The sequence below is a fragment of the Solanum verrucosum genome, unplaced genomic scaffold, assembly GCF_900185275.1.
Source record: "Solanum verrucosum unplaced genomic scaffold, falcon-dt-bn FXZP01000155.1, whole genome shotgun sequence".
NCBI lineage: Eukaryota > Viridiplantae > Streptophyta > Magnoliopsida > Solanales > Solanaceae > Solanum > Solanum verrucosum.
In genome coordinates, this window is record NW_026020372.1 from 189,663 (window position 1) to 195,662 (window position 6,000).

Below are 6,000 nucleotides of genomic sequence, written 5' to 3' on the forward strand. Positions count from 1 at the left end.
ATGTAACGACTCATTTGGTCGTTTTGAGTACTATAGCTTTTTATTTCATAAAAGACTCTTCCGATAGATTTTAAATGGGTACTTTGGACTATTCATAACTACAATTATAGAATTAATGGGATAGTTTTAAAAATTTATTTAATTGGTGGTTAAAAAAAATAATATTAGAATTAGAAGTGAGCCACTTCTACCACTCCCATAATTAGGCTTAATAATAGTTAGGGATTCCATCGTGAGTTAGAAACCCAACAGGAACTTCAACTACGGCAATACAATTAGCAAAGAGGCCAACGAGTGCTTCAGGTAAATCTAATATGTATTTTGTGAATATTAACAGAGGCCTTATGATTTTTATTATTATATTATTGTAATTTGATGAGAAATTGAAAAGAACGAATTTTCAGTGGTGGTAGTGTTAGGTTGAAGTTTAGTTATTAATAGTAGGGGTGATAATTATATTATATAATTAAGGTTGGATAGGAATTGAGAATGGATAGTGGCATTGGGTGTAGGGTTGTTGGAGACAAACTTTTCTCCCACTGATTGCTTAATTTCCAGTGAGATTATTTTAAATGAGTTAGGAAAAATATCTTAGAAAATCATGATAAGATGAATCACACTTCTATTCTAAATAAATATTGAATTGACATGGCTATTCCTTTCTGTACTCACGTGAGCATTAATGGAAAATAACCTAAAGTTATGATTGTCATGTGTTGTAGTTGGACCGATGGAACTGGAGGACAATAATTGAATTTCCTTTAAGTTTAGGATGTTAGTTCTTAAATCTAGGGGACAAACTTTGGTGGGTAGTTATTGGCAATGTTGCCATTTGATAATCCAACATTTAAGAATAAGCTGTATAATTTATTATCATAAATAAGTTAGTCTGCATTTTATTGTGATAGGGTGACACTCACAATCAGTTAGCTTAGCTTTAATTTTCGTTATTACAATATAATTTAAATGATGATATATGAGTTTAAGTAAGTAAATTATATTATATGAATATCATTAGATTTATGATATTTGAAAGAATTGAGACTTAATCCTACGCTACGCATATATTAATATGGGGTCGAGTGAATCGTATACTTACAAATTATGCATAATTGATAGATTGGAAACATTCGGAGATATTGAGGAAAGGAAAAGCATTGGGAGATTAGCTCTCTTGACTTCGGTTCTTCGGTTGAGGTAGGTTATGATTTACTCTATTTAATAGATAGACTCTTAATAGTGATTGATATGCATTGAGTGATATTGTGAATTTTTCTATGTACTTGGTTGTTGTGGTTTGGTTAATTCGTATGTTGTTGTGATTGGTCTGAAATCCCAAGACCATGAATCCATAATCTTGAACTTTCTCTATCAAAGTGATGCATTAGATAAAGAAGGCTTGATGATATATTATTAGTGAAGTGAAAATCGGTGATAACGAATGATAATCTAACGGTATTTTGGATCGGGTTCCACGAGTCGACACGGTATTTGGAACAGGTGTCATGTTTCGACACGATATTATTGGATCAGGTGTCACGTTTCGACATGGTAATATTAAAGAAAAACATATTAAACAACTTAATGTGCTCAATCTCAAGAACTTTATTCCCGAAAGAGCTTGGTGTGGGGGCATGAGCCCTCATGCATGTTCTTGATGTTGTTGATTGATTACATACTTATTTAGGTGTTGTTTGCCACCTGCTAAGTGTCATAGTTGATTTATACTATTACTTATTGCATATTAGTTTCTATTTTGAGTTGGCCGATGATACCTATTTAGTACATGCATGTACTGACCCTTACTTGTGTTTTCTTCGTTTTCTTTTGTGGAGTGCAGCAAGTGTACCATCGACTTCGACTCGCTCTCAGCTCTAGCAAGTCTCCAGTTCATCATATTTCAGGGTGAGCTCTTCTAGCTCATGCTAAATGCTCTTGGTCACGACATTATGTCCTTAAATTTCAGACATAGATTATCCTTCTAATTTATTTTGGTGTCTTTAATACTCTTAGATTTGGTATTTTTAGAATAGATGTCCATCCTAATGTGATGACTTTCAGGTTTTGGGGATAATATGTAATAGGCTCTAGATATTTCTTTTATTAGAACTTTAATAAGTTTGAGCTTCCACATTTTGGTTGTTTTCCATAAGTTGAACCATTGATATAAGTTCGGGTTGAATTCGTTGGTTTGCTCACTTAGGAGGTTGAGTGTGGGTTCCACTCATGACTCGTTTTGGGTCGTGACAATGTAGGAGGATTATATTAAAGACGAGTACACTACAATTTATGTTCAATTTTTTGATTGAATTAAAATTTGATCAATTAAAGTTAGATGAAACAGTTACTTAAATGTTTGTAATAATTTATTATGCAATTTTATAAATTTTTATTTATTTGGTAAGATTGAATAAATAATTGGAGTTGTTTCAATAGTTTTACAACTTATGAGGTTCTTATATTTAAGAAAATATACAACACATAAATTTCATATCGCATATCCAAACAAAACTTTAATTTTATCTCATGATTTCATATTATGATAAGTCTTCGAAGGAGTCGTTTGCTTTCTAACTAAGAACTTATTTGGCATTACTATTAAGAAAATGTTTACTTTTATAAGTATTATTTTAAAATAGCTTTTCAAATATGTAACACCCCAGAATTTTTTTGAGCTAAGACTTGATCCATTCTCCGTAGTAATTTTTTACCAAGGAATTTAAATGTTTCCAAAGTGTTAAGGTCACTAGATGTAGCACCTTGTCTTCCGAAAAAGAACTAGAGAAAAATCATTCAAGTCATTCCTAGGTTCCTTTAAGTCTTGGGTCAACTTCAAATGGTCATATCTCTTAGAATATAAAGAGTTATATGGGCCATAACATTAAAGGTATTTGAATCTACTTTCCAACGCCACCAATTTCGCATCAATCCAATTTGTGAGTAAAATGTTATGACTATTTTAGTAACCTATACAGTGTTGTTACGAATTAGCCGACGAGAAAACATTAAAAAGGGTTTTTTTTTTACCTCCAAGAAAACCCTAAATGAATTTCTTAACTAATAAAAGGCTCAAAACAATCAGATTTTCATCTTTTAATCCATCATTCTCTTCTCTCTCAAAGCCTAAGATAAAACCCTAATTAAAAATCAAAGTAGACCCCATTCAAGATTTTTTCAATCTTTTTCAAGATTCTTCCAATCTTTTTCAAGATTCTTCTTCAAGGTAAGTTTTTCTCCAAGAATTCCATTCTTTTCAACTCAAATTCCTCCATACAATTATAAATCACTAATGAAAATCATAATTCTTGGCCATAGATATTTCAAGAAACTTATTCAAGAATCTCAAGAAAGGTTTTCTTGATCGTTTACCTTCAAGCTAGGGTTTCAAGGCCCCTTATCAAGTTCTTCTTCAAGATTCTTCAAGATTATTCAAAAACCTTGTTCTTGCAGGTATGTAAAGCTATCATAGTGTTGGACTAGTTCATCCTCACGCCCTACATCTACTTTCAAATAAGTAAAAGAGAAATCTAGGATTCTACCCCTAGATTTGAGTATTCTTGAGATAAGTTGATTTTGAGTTCTTGAGTTCATGGTTCTTTTAAAAAAAACTCTATTCCTAATTATTGAGTTTCTATATTTTTATTGAGATCCTTGAGTTGATTTGTTCATGTCTATAATTCAGAATAAATCCTATTTTGAGTTATAAATCTTGAGAAGTTTTTCAAAGCCAACACTTGAGTTTCAAAATGAGTTTTGAGGAAGTAAGTATGAGAATGAGAAGAGTCGTATACATGAGTTCTATATTTTTATTTAGACCCTTGAGTCGAGTCGTTCATGCCCATAAATTCTGCATGAACTCCATCAATTGAGTATCTTTGAGAGGAGTTGTATCTTCAAGTTCTAAGTCTTGAGTATTGAGTTCCTAATCATTTTGGGATTATATTCCTAATCATGGGACTACTACATGTTACCCATGAAGATCCTTGAGTTGAGTAGTTCATACCATAATTCCACATGAACCCTATGAGTCGAGCAGTCTTGAGATTAGAGCTATCATTGAGTCCTTGAGTTGAGTAGTTCATGCTCATAATTCCGCATGAACCATCCGAGTCGAGCATTCTTGAGATGAGTAGTATCATTGACTTCTCGAGTTATGGAGTTGTTGAGTTCCAAGTATTGAGTTCTATGCATGGTTATTGAAAACCTTGAATTGAGTTGTTCACGTCCATAATTCGGCATGAACCCTATTTTAAGAAGTCATTTTACAAATTGTTTTAAAACTCGTTTTTAAAACTTGAGCACTTGAGTTGAGAAAGAATAGAGTTGAGTTCATTTTATTTAAAATGATATATGAGAACTAAGTATTTCCAAGAGTAAATGTTTTCACATTTAAAAGAGGAGGAAATTGAGATTTCCAAAAGAGTTTTAAGCAGTCGAGTACCATCTCTTTTTAGAGAAAGATTTTGAGTAATAATCTCAAACCACATAAAGAGTTATATTTTTAAACATATGAGCTAGTTAAATTTTGGGAGTAGTATTGAGCATCGATATGGGGACATGTTTGAGTTTAGATAATTCAAAGTCTCCATAAACCGTGTAGACAACATGGATAGAAAAGGATCATACTTTTTAGATGATTCCTTAATGCTTTTAGCATAGATAGTGGATCCACTTAGTGAGTAGGTTCTATACCCCGACAAAGTATAGGACGGCCCTGGCAGCGTGTGATAAGACGTTGTATCATCACATAGCTCATAGTGATGGTTGTCGGTTAGAGAAACTCTGACAGAGATATTTTTTATTCTTATATACACAGAGTTTACTTTGTATTTTCATATACAAGCAGATTTTATCTTGTATCCTTGCATACAAATTGAGTTTCTATTGCATTTTTCAATACATTGAGTTGCTTTCTACTGTTTTAAAAGGTTGTCATTGATAATAAAATGAGAAGTTCAGTTATTTTGACAATTTTGAAATTATTCTTTTTGAAATTGCATAAAATAAAAAATAGGATCACATGAACTTAGAAAATGGTAATAGCTAGGAAAATTGGAAAAGATAACTGTCTGTAAAGTACAATTTTTTATAGAAGATTTTAAACAAATTTTAAGTTTATGAAAGTATCTAAAATGAGTATCATACATATCATGTCAGTGGTAAATGTAGAATTTGAATTTAATTTTTTAGATAAATTATTTATATAAATTTGTGTATTTCAATTTTTTTTTAAAATAGACTGGATTAAAGACATCAAGTCTACCGAGCCCATAATTAAAACAGTTTGAATGAAGGAAATAATATTAAATAAGAAAGAAAGAGAGTAGGTTTTAAACATTAAGGGTGTGTTTGGTATGAAGGAAAATGTTTTCCTAGAAAATGTTTTCCTGGAAAACAAGTTGATTTTTGACTTATTTTCTCATGTTTGGTTGGTGAGTAGAAAATATTTTCCGGAAAATTTTTTTAGTGTTTGATTTATGAATGAAAAATATTTTTGAGAAATATCTTTTATTTTTACTAGAGTAGAAAATAATTTTTGAAATTGAAAATAGTTTTTAAAAACAAACTTAAATTTTTTTTGGGGGGTGGGGGTGGTAGGGAGTGGGTGAGGGGGGGGGTCGAGGGTAGGGGTGAAAAATTGAAATTTTGAAGTTGAAAAAATATTTTTGAAAAACAAACTTAACTTTTTTTTTGGGGGGGGGGGGGGGGGGGGGGGGGGGGGGGGGGGGGGGGGGGGGGGGGGGGGGGGCTGGTAAGGGGGTGGGTGGGTGGGGGTCAAGGGTAGGGGTGAAAAAATGAAATTTTGAAATTGAAAATATTTTTAAAAAACAAACTTGAAATTTTTTAATATTTTTTTGGGAGGGGGTGGGGTAAAAAAATTGAATTTAAAAACAAGCTTTAAAATTTTATTTTAATTTTTTTTTTTTTTGGGGGGGGGGAGGGTTGGTTGGGGGTGGTTTGAGGGAAGGGACAAAATAAATTAATTTTTTCAACAAAAAT